This window comes from Excalfactoria chinensis, chromosome 2 (genome assembly GCF_039878825.1).
Source record: "Excalfactoria chinensis isolate bCotChi1 chromosome 2, bCotChi1.hap2, whole genome shotgun sequence".
In the NCBI taxonomy this organism is placed as follows: Eukaryota; Metazoa; Chordata; class Aves; order Galliformes; family Phasianidae; genus Excalfactoria; species Excalfactoria chinensis.
Genome location: NC_092826.1, coordinates 10,683,551 through 10,698,999, shown reverse-complemented (window position 1 = coordinate 10,698,999; position 15,449 = coordinate 10,683,551).

The following is a 15,449-nucleotide window of genomic DNA, read 5'->3' as shown; positions in this document are numbered from 1 at the left end:
ATACAGCCGATCCTGCCTGGCTCACCTCCAGTAGCAAGTACACAGCTGAAAGCCTCATTATAGCACACAGTGATATTCTGTACTTTTATATCAAGAGCTGAAATAACAAACTTGGTTCATGCAAGGGGCAGAGCTTTGGGCTCATCTCTGCTTGAGAGACCTAGTTATTTATTAATTATATTTAAAGTTTTATAGCAGCTTAAAAGGAATGTGAGCCAGAGGCAACACTTCCAGTCAGGTCTCCCTTGTGCAATGCTTGTGTAATTCTCTGGTTTTACTGCTGGCTTATGCAGCTACAGAAGGCTCTGGTCTGTTTCCTTCTCTAATGCCTCAACCAGTGCTGGTGATTTCCTCATCCTTCGACTCAGAATTTCTCTGACACACAAAACCCCAGAAGCACCACCTTGTTGTGAAATCCCAGGGCACGGAGTCCAATGGGCAGGCCGCTGCTGGGGGAGACCATTAAAAAGCAGTTCTTATCCAATCACTTTCTAAGGAAAATTCATCAGACTCCTGAAATCCCCCTCACTGTAACAAGTGAGTCACCCACAAGTCTGTTGGACTGCAAGTTTCTGATTCAGAGCATGCCAAAACTAGAATTCAAGAGCAGCGTTAAAGCGTAGTATAAGCAAATGAGTTGTGGTTGGTTATGGATTGAGGTATCCTAGCTCATCAAGTTAGAAAAGGCCTTCATAAACATACCACAGCTCACAGTGTTCAGTTTGGAGCCCCTCACTACAAGAATGATGCCGAAAGCCTTGGAGTATGTCCGGAGAAGGGCAATGAAGCTGTGAAGGTTCTGGAGCACAAATCTTATGGGGAGCGGCTGAGGGAACTGGGATTGTTCAGTCATAGAAGAGGAGGCTCCAGGGAGACCTTATTGCTGTCTACAGCTCCTTGAAGGGAGGTTGTGGTGAAGTGGGGGTCGGCCTCTTCTTCCAGGTAACAGTGATGGGATGAGAGGGAATGGCCTCAAGTTGTGCCAGGGGAGGTTCAGGTTGGATGTTCAGAATTCTTTTTTCTCAGAACGAGTGGTGAGGGATTGGCACAGGCTGCCCAGGGAGCTGGTGGAGTCATCCTGCAGGTTGTCAGGAAAAGGGTGGATGTTGTACTAAGTGAGATGGTCTAGAGTGATCTGGGTTGATGGTTGGACTGGATGATCTTAGAGATCTTTCCAACCATAATGATTCTATTATTCCTTCTGACTCATCATTTGCTGTCTTTTGCTCCATGCAAAGCAACTATTTACTCAGTATTGATTTACTCAGGCTGAGCCTATCTCGGGCATGGGTAACTGTGGATGGACTCTGCCATAGTGCAGCTGACAGAGGCACAAGATTTCACCTCCAGCTTGGAGCCAGCCCCACTGCTGGCATCTGCAGCCACCTACTGGTGGCCTCCTCCCAGCTAGGCCAACGCAGCATGGGTGCCCATCTTCTGGCCTCGCTGCCTCCACAAACAAACATCAGCTGTTTCATTTGAGAATGTGTTCTCATTTTGAACAGATATTTTGAGATCCCTCTTTTATGAGCCAAGAGTTACTTCCAGACGCTTAGCGCATATTAACTAATGAGAACATTGCAGTTTTGCAAAGTAGGCTGCTGGTAGGCCCATTTTGCGGCAGGGCAAAATTAGTGTACTGAGAAATAATTCAGCTGGGAGAGTTCAAGAGCTCAGCAGCCTTATTAGCATGGGGCATGTCTGGCAGTTCTTGCCCACACAATTTGCTACTTGCTGGTGTTTCTTGAGACCCTGGCCTCAATGAAGGAGAGGCTGTGAAACACGATGTGCTGCACCCCATTAAGAAATATCTGAGGAGCCCTTGAAAATCTTTTCACCCTCTTTCCTTCCCTGCTGCTGAATTTAACTTTGTAGGAGTGCAGGTAGAGAAATGTTAGTCGTAAAACCTGATGCAAATTCAGTGTATCGCACGTGAGCTGCAGCTCGTACTTTGATTAAGTGAATTTACATAGCCAGTATTAGTTAAATCCTAATGTATTAATGAAGATGCTAATCAATGAAGAGGTGTGTAGAAAACAATATGCAAACTGAATAGGGAGGCATGCTTAAGGGAGTGGTTCTGGAGAGATTTTTTTCACCTTGCTGTTGGGAGTAATCTGCCATCCTGCCTCTGAGAGGCCTTATCAGGATGATCCTGTGAGAAGCTGCTTTGATTTTAGCAATTGAAGATATTATCTATGCTTCTTGATTTCTTTTAAATTAACATGTATTTCTGTAGTAACATTACAGGTTTCATAAGCAAACTTGGCAAAGATAACACATGTTAATTGGGCCTGCTAATCTCAATTTAATATGACGATCACCATCTTTTGTTTTTCCCTTACTTTGCTGCTGACTGTGCCATTTCTTCCCTATTCCCCACCCTTCATTCAGTTCATTTGTTCAGTTACAGTGTTGATTTAATTTTTCCTAGAAGAAGCATCTTACCCTCACACTATGTGTCTCTTCACATCTCTGGCCTCTGGTGCTGTCCAAATGAATAAAGTGGAAATGCCATGTCCTTGAGCCTTTGCTGTCTGCATCCATTACAGAAAAGAGCTGGATTAATTAACTGACTGTGATGGCAATCAGGAAATACAAAAGATAGCCATGATCTAGACTCCCAGACCAGTTCGAGTCTCCTCCACAGCTTTCCTCCTAGTCATGTCTTCTAAACTGAGGTAGGTTCCAGCCTGCTCACCATCCTTATCCTCTCTGAGATACTTGTTGCCCGTGACACTACTGTTAATCCTTAGAGTTGGAGTTTATGACATTTTCTATTATCTCCTTCTCTGTCTAAAATTGTTCCAAAGCTTTCTCTCCAACCAATGGAGAATTCCATCTAAGCTTCCTCCTGTGCCTTCCCTCCTACCTTCTGTTTTCCATTCTTGGGTGACCTCTCCTGCTGACACGGATCAAACTATTACCTCCATGTCAACTGCCTTTAAAACACTAACTGCTAATTTTTCTTCTGCATGTTGGCTCTGCGTCTTGCTGCCTGCACAGCGCTACATCCTGACAGACAGCTTGCTGCCAAGCTCACTGGGATACAAAAACAATCTCATTAGAAACCAAACCCAACAACTCAGCTTTCCCTGGCTGTCTGGCTGGTAGCCAGTGTGTTTGTCAATTTTAATGTCTTTGATATTTAAATTTAGCTTTCTTTTACCGCTGATACCATTTGGCAGAAGGTGTACTTACAATCTCATTCCCAAAGCTATTTGCCAGGCATCTCTGTTCCTCTCTGCTACACTCAAACCTTCACAGGAATTCACTTGTGCTAATAAGAAATAATACCGGAATGAACAAACTATTAGTGCTATCCCAACTGACTAAAGGCATCATTTTATTATTACTCACTCCTGTTTCTACTCTTTGAATGTTCGTATGCCGTATCAAAACTTGCCTTCTAGCCAAGGACTATCTTCAGTCATTCATAACACATCTAATGCCTTTCAATGTGTATCTCTGGGGTTCTTTCACAGAATTCCAAGGAAGAAAAGAATTATTTTAGTAATGGGACTACAAAGCTGCAACACTGATATGTGGTATTAGGGGCTGATGAGTTATTTCTCTGAGAACATCATACTTCTGTGTCCCAATCTGGACACTAGTTGTGCAAGATACTGCAGGTCATGCTAAACCTTCTAACTTGTTGAATGTCTCAGTTTAAGAAGAAAGAAATAATCTCAGGAGTTACCTGACAACTGATCTCATTAAGACTCCTCAGATTTTTTTCTAAATCCAGAAGATATCAGTGCTTCAGAGCTGTGCAAATATTCCCTCGTGTATTTGTTAATTTATGGATCTCAGTCATTTTCATTGAGGTTTGAGAAGGATCAGAAAAGTTGTTACTCTTGGTTTACTAGGACTCGATTCTTGAAAATTTGAAGAAGTGATAGAATGTTGAAGTTACACAACTGCATCTCAGGTGATTCTATGCCACGCCACTTCAGGTACATCTGATTGAAATAGAGATGCTCTGGTGTTTAAGTACATAAATACACGGGCAGTTATTTAGATGCTGCCAAAACCTAAAGATGTTTGTTGTGCCTGATACCAACACCTAAGGCATTAGAGTACAGTACAGTACAGCCCAAGTACTTTGAATGTATCTCGTATGGAAACACCACTGAGATGTAGGGAACAGACTTTTCCCTCTCCTGTTTCATCTGCAGTATTCAATGCAACAATGATGTCAACATGCCATTCCACAGAACCATGACTCAAAGAGTCTGCCTTTTTTTCCATAGTTGCTTGAATGTGAGGTATTCACCTAGACCTAAACTCTTTTCATCCCAGGATGATGGAAACATCTAGCTAAATGTTATCATCACCAGGAATTCATGGGAGGTATTCTAATAACTGTTTTCAGTAAAATGCTTAACTACTGCTGGGCACATTACCCAACACTCCTGAGTGTTCCAGTGACCATACGGTAGTATCATACTCATTCCCTTTCCTTGTCCTGCTGAATATTCAAGTATGGAAGCAGAAGAGCTTCCATAGAAAACCAGTATGTCCTACAGCAGATGGGTAAAATACCAGAAGGAAGTGTGAGCTCTGGATTTAAACCTTCTCCAGAATAAAGGCTGCTGTGCTCTGGTGTCCCACATACTGGGTGCCTTACCTAGGCATTTTTTAAAAGTAGAAACAGGTTCCTAATTACACCAGCAAGTAGATACTTCAGGTGCAGGAATAGTGAGCTCTGCAAAGCTTAGCGCTGATCCCAGCCTCCTTCATGGGCCAGTTTCAGAAGAGTTCTTTCCATGAGGAGAGTAACACTCAGTACTGGCAGAGTCATAACCTTGCATGCAAATGCTGAGCAAACAGGAGTTACAGTAAACTCACATTCATAGAGAGTTTTCCAACTAGAAAATCTTTTATGAAGGACTGCAAAAAGGACTACCTGTTCTCTTGCCCCCTAGCTCCTTTTTGGTCATGATCACCTTATCATTAAGCTGTAGAAGAGATGTGCTCTGTTTTAGATCCTTAAAAATACCCAGCAAGAACTTTAACAGGGGATACTTAAATGCAAGTTAAATTAATTTCTGTGGTAAATTAGGCATATATAAAACTGTATTGGCTTTCCTTGTAACAGCTCAAGAAAGGTATTTAGCCGTGAAGTTATCTATGGTCTGTTCTGATTATATCTGTGTCAAATCCTTTTCTTACCCATTTTTTTGTTCATGGTGTAGCTCCAAACCTGTTAAATGTGGTGGAAACTGTGCTGCTGATTCTGCTGCTCAGCTGGAAATTTCTCATGGTGCTTTAAAAGTGGCCTAGAAATAAAAGCAGGAGTTTCAGTCTGAGAAGACTGCTTGACATAAATTAATTATTGTACGCGTATTAATATTCATAAGGGACCCAATTATGTGGGAAAGTTACCGTGATCTATTTGCTGATTAGAAAAGAAAACACTGGTGTGATTTTCCTTAAGTTCACCTTGTTAACTACAATTTGTGTCAATAAGCAAATGCAAGGTTAAGATGAAATGGGATACATGCTGCTGAGGTGACTGCTGAAAATGCAGTCAAGCAATTTTTTTGGCAGGTAAGAATCATGAGATCATTTAGTTTGGAAGGACCTCTGGAGGTTGGTTGGTCCAACTCCTCCATCAAAGCTGGGCCAAATTCAACATCACATTCCTCAGTGGCTGAGGAACACACTGAAGTGTTAATAAAGTGTGGAACAGGAAAAGCTTGAGAAAGGGAGGTGGATATTAAGTTGAAGACACTTAAAACTTAAGAGCTACCACTTGAAGGTGGCTCTTTTGAGTTTCATCCAGGAAAAGTATTTTTTGTTGTCACCGAGAAGTCCTGTTTGGCCAGGCAGCATGAAAAGTAAATGAGATAAAAGACTGAAACCTCATTTACAATGATTGATCATAAAGGAAGGTCTCCACATTTTTGGTAAAACACATCACAGCCTTACCGTAAAAATGGCAGTGGCTTGATACAGCCATGGATGGTGTGTAGCAGCTGTGCCTTATCTAGTGTCATTTTAATCTGAGAGTCAGCATCTCAAAAACTGCCTCACTTGCTGAAGGACGGCTGCAGAAGTTGCTCACAAAAAACACCTGCATCACATCTCTGGGGCTGAGAGAAGAGCTTCACAGCAAAGGTGTGTAGGGAATGGCCAAGCTGTGCAAATGACTTCCTGAGAGCCAGCGTGTGATGAGCAGCATCTTTACACTCAGTCATCACCCTGTAATACAGAGCATACTGACACTGCTCTCTAACACTTACGTTAAAGCCAGGGAATATGTTTATTCCCCTTCCTGGGAGGGGTGACCACCCTGAGACTGTGTCCAGGATGCATTCAGCCTTGTTACAGCTCTGCTTGTTGTTCCTTCTCTGACTCACAGTGAGAGTGAGAATCAAAGGCAAGCAAAGTTCCTGGGAGAGCTGACCTCCTTCAGCAGGGCTCTTCCATCTTCAGACAGTTTTCAGGCTGCCCAGTGCAACAGGAAAGGGCTGACTCATCTGGTGCTGTGATGTAAGAAAGAAAGGTACTCAGCACTTTCAGGGATCTTGGGAAATTGGATTTTGTGTTGCTTCCACACAGTGAGAATGTTGCCATTTTTGCAGCTGAGATTGGGCTAATCTCATAACTTGGGGGGGGATGGGGGGAAGGGAAGATTTTTGTGAAACAACTTGGATTTCTTCCTATAGCATCTATAATTTTTTGAAAGCCCCCACATTAAAAGATCAGGAAACTTACTAACAGAGTAAGTGTTGTGAACGCTTCACTTCTCCTTACATTTTCTGCTTGTTTTAATTCCCATTGGTTTGGTCTCCCTTCTGAACCACCCATGCTAGTACAGCATTACTGTGTATGTTCCCCTGTGCACATCCAATAGATTTGTGATGAGATGTTTGGAATCTGCCTGCTATTCTATCCCCCTGTGAAGTACTGTAATACTTGCTTTAATTCTGTAATGTGCAAATAAAATGAATGCCCATCAGAAATGCATGTGAAATTCTGATCCAAAGGTTGCCTTTCCAGTGAAAGCTTCTAGGTTTTTATGAGCCATAGACTGAATTTGTTGTCCTTACCAAAATATACAGTCCTTATGTTTGTAAACTTGCCTATCCAATGCTTTCTCAGAAGGCTGTTGTGGGTGCATAGAAAAGAGTCTGAATTACATCAGTTTGTGATAATAAATTACTAAATTAATCTCAAATAGTGTCTTATCAGGGTTGTTTTAAATTTAAAGCATTAGAAGTTCCAGACTGTATCACTGAGAATGTCAACTAGAAGAACGCCTCAGCCCAGCTTTATTTTCAGTTGAAGAGAAAGGTGCAAAACCAGCTCTAAGGAGAATGAATTAAGGAAGTTTTCAGTGGGTGAAAAAGAAAGGGGCGGGATATTGCCTGCAAATTGTGGGCATTCACAATAGAAAGGCAGAAGAAAAAATTGTTGGTGTGATCTTGAGAAGAAGCAGAACTATAAAGGCCTTTAGGGGTCTGAGCACTCGGAGATACACACTCTCCACTTTGGCATGGAAACTGGCAGTGTTGGCTTGTGCATAAAGGAAGAGGATTAATGCACATTTTTGTCAAATGAGATTACACTGTGGACATATCTAATTTTCATTAGTAATTTATAAAAATTACTGAAGTGGAAAAAAAATAATCCTCGCAAGGCCTTTAAATTTGATGACCCATTTGAGCAAACAGAGCAGGACTATTCAATAGCATCTCAAATGGAGAACTCCTGAAGTGCTTTGAGGAGGTGACTTTCCTATAGCATTTTACTCTGCAACAGTCACAGAGTAAACTAAAACATCCAGTTCTGTTGTTTCTCAAGTAATGAAGAACAGTGTGTGTGATTTTGTACCGTGATAGAATGCTGAGAGGAAAACTGCTTGAATTGATCCTCAAAGCTGGGCAATCTGGACACGGCAGACTAGAGAAGAAATTCAGAAGGTTTGGGAAAGAAATACATGAGGGTCAGCAGAAAGCTTGACAATGGACCAGAAATCTCTAATGTGTTTGGTATTATGATAGCAAAGGGAGGGCTTTGCATAGTGAGAGCATCTGCCGAGCTAATTGGAACTGCAACAGGACGTTTTAGGAAAACAACTTTCTGAAGTAGAAATATATGAAGATATGACACTTGTCAGATACTGAGTGATACGTCTGGTTGGGTTTCTTTAAGGCAAATACATGCTTGTGTGTGTATACACACATGCTGTATTTATAGATGGAAAATTTCAAACAATGGGAAGCTGATAGAATTAAACATCTATTCACTTCAGGAACAAAAGAACTGATACGTATTTTTCTTGGATGAAAACGAATCAAATTAAAACAGGATTTTCTTGCAGCTGCAGATTCACCTTTAGGTCTCTGCCATATGCGGTGACACATTAAATCTGGTTGGCTGAGACTGTTGTGCTACTGACTGTCTGCCAAACGTTTATGACAGAGCCAGCCACAGTGCCTTATATCTAAAATCCAAAAGCGAACTAACCCTAAACACAATTACACAATTTGCCTTATCACAGTGGCCTAAAAATACAGTGGTCCAAAAGCTGCTTTGGTTGTCATTTACTTATCTCACGACAGGGTAAGGCACATATGTGGGGTGGGTTGGATCTGCCATCGATTTGAATCTGCCATCGCATTATGTTCAAGCATTAAGTACAGTTCTGCAGCTGCCAAAGAAGAGGAAGCGTCAGCCAAGAAATGTCACCGGGCAAGACAAACTTGGGAAAAAATGTTCAGTCTGATCTGTGAGGAAAAACAGGCTGGAAGCGCAAGCCAGGGAAGCTGTAGTTTGTGGGTGCAGTCAGATCTGTAAAAGGCATTGGTTTATCTTAAACTGTTTAGTCCATCATCTGCATCTGGGAATAGAATGTAGGGAAAACAAGAAATGCCATTATTCCTGTAGCTGAATTTTTCTTGATAGCACAGTAGCACAAACTGGCATAAAGAATTTAGCCCTTAGCTAATGACACCTTTCACAGGGTTTGGTCCACCCTTTGTGTGGTCTGCTTGTCATCACAGTGACCTGTGTGGTTTTGAATGTGAAATCCAGACTTCTTCAGGACCTTTCTCTTTGACCTTGGCTCTGAATAGCAATAATGTCTGCTGGTATCCCAGTACCACACTTATTTGCATCTAAAGACCATGTTCTGTCTCTGTTACTCTTAGTGTTCCAGCACTGTTAGCCCAGACCACATCTCTCAGGAATATTTGCATTGCCACAGTCCATTCAGTAACTATAGATCAGAATTCCTCAAATGTCAAAACATGGTCCGTGTTCAGGGCATGAGTAAATCAGTTTAGCAAGGACTGGCAAGGCTGAGCAACAACCAGAACCACACAAAAGTTCAGTCAGCAGTACAGGAGGAATCACACACAGGAGAACAGGATTCTTGGGCAGCAGGAATATCCAGTGTGCACAGAAAGTGTTGCCCCACTTCCCTGGCATCAGGCTCTGTGACCCCTACTTATTCATCCCCATGACTACTGGCTCTCCTGTCAGCGCCCAGAGCCTCATAGTGCCTCCTAATATGGCATTTGCCTTTGGTAAATTGCTAAGTATACAACTTGTCTCTCTAATACCCACTTTTAGCAGAAGCGCTTCAGAAGCTGTTGTTCAGCAATGCATTGCTTTCTTTCACTCCTGAAGTATGCCAGACAGCAGAGCTAGAGGTGGCCTGGGTAGCAGTGTCTGAATATCTTTACATTCAAGCCCAGCCTGTGGCAAGAGAAAGTAGATGGAAAACAGATGCCAGTGAAAGGAAGCTGCTGCAGACAATAAAACAGAAGCAGTCCACTTTTTCAAGGCTTTTCTCTGTCCCCCTGATGCAATAGCTTTCTTGACTTCTGTATAACTGTTGCTATATTCTTCAGAGTTCTCTTTATAATCTCAGTTCAGATATTTACTTGTGAAGGAATGAGCCTTCCCAGTCATTCACTGGTAGAATTACAGTCAGCTTCATTTAATTTAGATCAGTTATCAAGAAGTAACCAACTTCGCTTTCCCTCTGAATGGAAAGGCTGCATTTTGCTTTAAAGTAGTGTTTTCAAATAGTGTGCTGTAACATTCATCTACTGCTCTGCTGCTACCAGCAAATCTGACATTTACAAGAAACAGGGGACAGGTGCCAAGAGGCTCGCATATATGAGCAAGGAACTCATGGATACCCTGAAAGGAAAGAAGAAGGTCCATGAAATGTGGAAAAAGAGCCCGCCCACCTCAGAAGAATATAGGACTGTTGTAAGGGCCTGGAGGGATGCAATGAGGAAGGCTAAAGCCCCCTTGGAATTAAACTTTGCAAAGGAGGTAAAGGATAATAAGGAAGGTTTCTTTAAGTATGTCAGCAGTAAAAGGAAGACTCTGGAAAATGTGGGTCCCCTACTAAATGAAATGGGTGCCTTCTTTGCTTTGGTCTTTAATACTAAGACCAGACCTCAGGAATCCCATGCCCTGGAGGTAAGTGACAGTCTGGGTAAAGGAAGACTCTCTGTTGGTTCAGGTGGATCTGATCAGAGAATGTCTAGCCAAAATCATTGCGTACAAATTCATGGGCTCTGATAGGATGCACATATGTGCTGAGAGAACTGGCAGAGGTGATTGCTGGACCATTCTCTATCATCTTTGAAAGATGCTGGTAGAGGTGCATGAACACTGGAGGATAGCCAGTGTCACTCCAGTCTTCTAAAAGGGCAAGAAGGAGTATTTGGGAAACTACAGGCCAGTCAGACTCACCTCTGTCCCTGGAAAGGTGATGGAGTAGCCTGGGTCTGTTCAGTTTGGAAAAAAGGAGACTGAGAGAGGATCAGATAAATGTCTAAAGGGAGGTGAAAGGCAAATGGATGAGGCTCTTCTCGGCAGTGTGTAGCAGTAGGACAAGGAGTAATGGCCTAAAACTTGAACATAGGAAGTTCCGTACTAACATGTGAAAGAACTGTACAGTAAGGGTGATGGAGCACTGGAACAGGTTGCCTAGAGAGGGTGTGGAGTCTTCCTCTATGGAGATGTTCAAGATCTGCCTGAACAACTACTTGTGTGACATACTGTAGGGAATCTGCTTTAGCAAGGGAGTTGCACTTGAGGATCTCTTGAGGTCCCTTCCTGTGATTCTATCACTCTGTGATTCTGTAAAGTGTCTCCACTAGGGTCACAGAGTCCCAGAATGGCTTAGGATGAAAGGTAATTTTAGGTCATAGAATCATAGAACTGCTCATATTGGAAAAGTCTTTTAAGATCATCAAGACCAACCACAACCTAATCATACCCAATAGCCTTTGAGCAACCTATGCCAGCGCTCATCCATCCACATGGCACAGAAGTTCTTCCTGATGTTCAGGGGGAACCTCACATGTTCTAGTTTGTGACCTTTGACTCTTGTCCCTGGGTACTGGCCACCACTGAGAAGAGCCTGGTTCCATCCTCTTGGCACCCTCCCTTCAGAAATCTGTACACATGGATGCGATCCCCATTCTGAGCCTTCTGTCTGCTGAAGGGTCCCAACTCTCTCATCTTTTAGGAGAGATGCTCCAGATCCTTACTTATCCTTATGGCTCTTCACTGAACGCTCTCCAGTAGCTCATGTCTTGTACTTTTGAGCCCCAAACTGGACTCAGCACTTCAAGTGTGGCCTTACCAGTGCTGTGTAGAGGGGAAGGATCACCTCCCTTTACCTTCTGTCGATACTTTGCCTAATGCAACCCAGGAAGCCATTAGCTGCCTTTGGTGAAAGAGTACATTGCTGTCTCATGGTCAACCTGGTGTCCACCAAGACCCCCAACTCCTTTTCTGTCAGTCAGCTTTCCAGCTGAGGACCACCAGCATGTACTTGTTCGAGACTGTTCCCTGGATCCTCTTACCTGGCTTGGAGACAGAAGTGATATTTGTTTTCCTCCAGTTTTTGGGTGCTTCTCTCATGACCTTTGATCATCACTGCTCAAAGATTATTGAGAGTAGTCTCAGCATTCAAATGTAAAGCCTATCGGGGCCAATGGACGATGCATGCTCAGTTTGCTCAAGTATTCCCTGAACTCATCCTCTTCTGCTAATGGTACATCTTCCCTGCTTGAAGTACTTAGATCTTGTATTTCCTAATCTTTCATTTAATTGCTACCCCTTGGCATTTTATAGATGATCAGAGAGTATCTCAGTAATGTGAGGATGATTCTTTCCATCATTAACTCTGTTTTCCTCTCACGCTAGTGAGCAGCTGGCTTTGAAATCATTAGAGAATTCAAATTCATAGAATTATGTTCTGGGGGAGGTGGGGTGGGGGGGACACGGGACACAGGACCAGTCATTTAAACTGTCACATATAATGCAGGCCATTTTGTGTCAACTATTTACCCCCATATTTAACCCAATTATTTCCGCTGAGTAAAAGCATAGCTTATGGTTGGGTACAGTATGTAGAATGTGACAACTGATTCACAGCTATAAAGAGATGGCTCTATCATCTCTCCCAAGAGTCTGTGCCAGGCATTATTCACAATCAGAGTTAAACATCTGGGTCTTATCTGTCAGTAGAATGGTTCTCAGTCAGCTGGCAGCCACTGCTTTTCAGTCACTGTTTTTCAGCCAGTGCTGTCACATTAAGGAATCCACTGGCACATGGGATTGTTCTACATTCATCAGTTAAAACTACAGAGCAGAAAAAGCTAAAGATGCAGCTCGTTGATTCCAAAACAACGCAAAGGAAGGATCAGATTGAACATATGCAAAATCCTCTTCTGGAACCCCCTCTCATTTAGCAGTGGTTCATCCGTGTTGCCGAGTAGCTCACACAGGCAGCAGCACAGCTGCGAATCGGCTCCAGATTTAGAAAGACGGATGGGACGGCTTGAGCCTGTACTTTAGCAGAAAGCCACAAGAGGGTGCTGCTGGATAGAAGCAGGGTTTGCTCCCAAACGGTAAATGGGACCTGACCCCAGCGCTGCTGATAACCTGAGCTGCTGTTCTGCTGTAATGTGCTTCTGTGGCAAGGGTTTGGTAGGAGGAAGGCTGCAGGGGTGGCCTCTGTGAGCAGAGCCCAGCACTGTCCCATGTCAGATCAGAGCCAGCTCCAGCTGTTCCAAAAGGGACCTGCTATTGGCCAGAGCTACACCATGAGCAACCATGGAGGCTGTGCCTCTATGAGAGCAGATTTAAGAAAGGGAAAAACTGCTGGGCATTCATAAAGATAGAGAAGAAGTGAGGGAAACAACCCTGCAGACTGTGAGTGTGAAACCAACACATCTGTAAACTATACCAACCTTCCTGGTCTATAGGAAAGGAACACAGGCTCTCATCCCACTAGAGGCTCAGATTACATCACGTGTAAGTGGTCCTTCAGGAGGCCATAAATGCCATCAAAGTGTTTTCTCTAAGAGTGTCGTGCAGGAATATTCACATACATTTTGACAGTAGGACTCGAGCATCCAGAGAATGTTCATGCACAATCAAGGGATGATTGTTTTTGGAGACCCAGCTTAATGCACCAGCCCTTGCTGTGGAGGTGCCAGCCACCACATTTTTCTCCTTGCTCTGTAATAGGCCTAGCGCATAAGCCAAGGAAGGAAGATTGCCCAAGGACAGGGTTTAGTCCTCTTGGCTTTCCAACAGTCTCCAGTGCCTGTGTTTGTTGCTGGTTGTCCTGGCCAGCTAGGATACAGGCAGCAGCTCAGCAGGGCCTCTCCTTCTCAATGGCTGTGTGAAGGATGTCCATTACCTTCCCCACAAAGCATTTTGAGGTTGACCTCTCCCTAGAGGAACAGCCAGGCCAGAAAAGACAATCGGCAGACTTGATTCTGCTCATCAGCCCTGACTGAGATGGAAGAGGTTGGCATTCTTGAAAATCAGCCTGGTTTACATTAGTAGGAAAAGACCGGGAGCCAGAGACCTGCCGTAAGCAAGAGAAGACAGAATATTTCCTGGAAAATTAAATTGGCATTGATAAAACTTGTGGGAAAAGACAGGACAAAGCACAGGTCACCCGAAAGTCACCCACTGGAGATGGTGAGAAAGAGATAAGCAGCAGTTCAGGTGTCTGTTTGGTTATAACTGTAGCAGTGAAGCAAGCTTGAGACAAGGTTGTAGGATGCTGAATAGTTCCGGCATTGAGAGGATTCCCTTAAGCTCCCTCTGAGTTACATTCTGCTGGTGGAAGAACAGTAAGCTAGAAGGCAGTGCAACCTTTCATCTAAGGGTTGCGCTGTTCCTCCTCCAAGGCCAACCCTGATAGAGCATAGCTGAGTGAATTTCAGTCACTTTTATTGAGAGCACTGTTAAGGGTCAACAGTTTACAGGCTGGTTTGGCCCAGTTCCATGACCTGTGGGGTGGGGGGATTTCACAAAATCTGGGCCTCTGGAAAAGGGAATCAGGGGACCCCAAAATAATTAAAACCAGCAGCAATGATCTGAGGAGAAGCAAACTAATTTACTAAATATGGTATCATAACACAAGATAACACACTATAATACAATATAATTAGAATTGAAACTAATAAATCAAATATAATGAGAGAAATACTATCCAAAAAGCTGAAGGCCTTACACTGATATTGAAGTGATACGCACAGTCAGGACAGGCAGCAGCGAGGAGACACGAAGGAGAAAAGAGAGCCATCAGGAGACCTTGTCAGGAGTTACATCTCCTCTCTGACCACAAAGTCCCCTGAGGAATGTAGTTCTGCTCTTCTGGGTAGGTACCCAGAACTGGAGTATTAATGCTTTAACTCTCAGTGCCCTACATGGTGTTATGATGTGGAATACCAGTAACCGAAACCACAAAACCATGACATTAAGATTTATTAAGAAAAATAAATAAATAAATAAAGAAAGAAAGAAAGAATGAACTTAAAGCTTTACCATGTAAGAAAAATAAAAAGAGGTGTGAGGGTGTGTTGGGGAATAAGGCCAACTGAGTGACTGGCCTGAGTAAAGAACTGCTAAGATAACAACAGCTGAAGCAGCTAAAGCAGAACCATGGAACGGGGATATGAAGATGCACATTGCTGGGTGCCCCATGATGACATGATTCATGCAAGGGAGGACTCTGGGAGTGGGAAGGGTTGTGTGTGCGTGGGGTTGCATAGTGAGTGTACAGGATGAGCATGCATGGAGGCCATGCTGGTATGTAAGCGTGTGACATGAAAAAAAGAAAAAATAATCTAAAAAAAGACTAGATCAAGAAAAGACTGAAAAGAAATGGTAAAGATGGATGGCAGTGAAAGATACAGAACTGAGTGGAAGTTACTGGCCCAAGAGGTTATGAATTATCAGAAGTCTTTATCACATACACCTAAAGTCTAGAGACACTCCTTGGTGTCTTTATCACATACACCTAAAGTCTAGAGACACTCCTTGGTGTCTTTATCACATACACCTAAAGTCTAGAGACACTCCTTGGTTCATTAAAAAATAAAGATTAAAATTCTGCCAGAAGGAACTTGCCAGCTCTGTGGATTCTCCCCACCTAGTTTTGT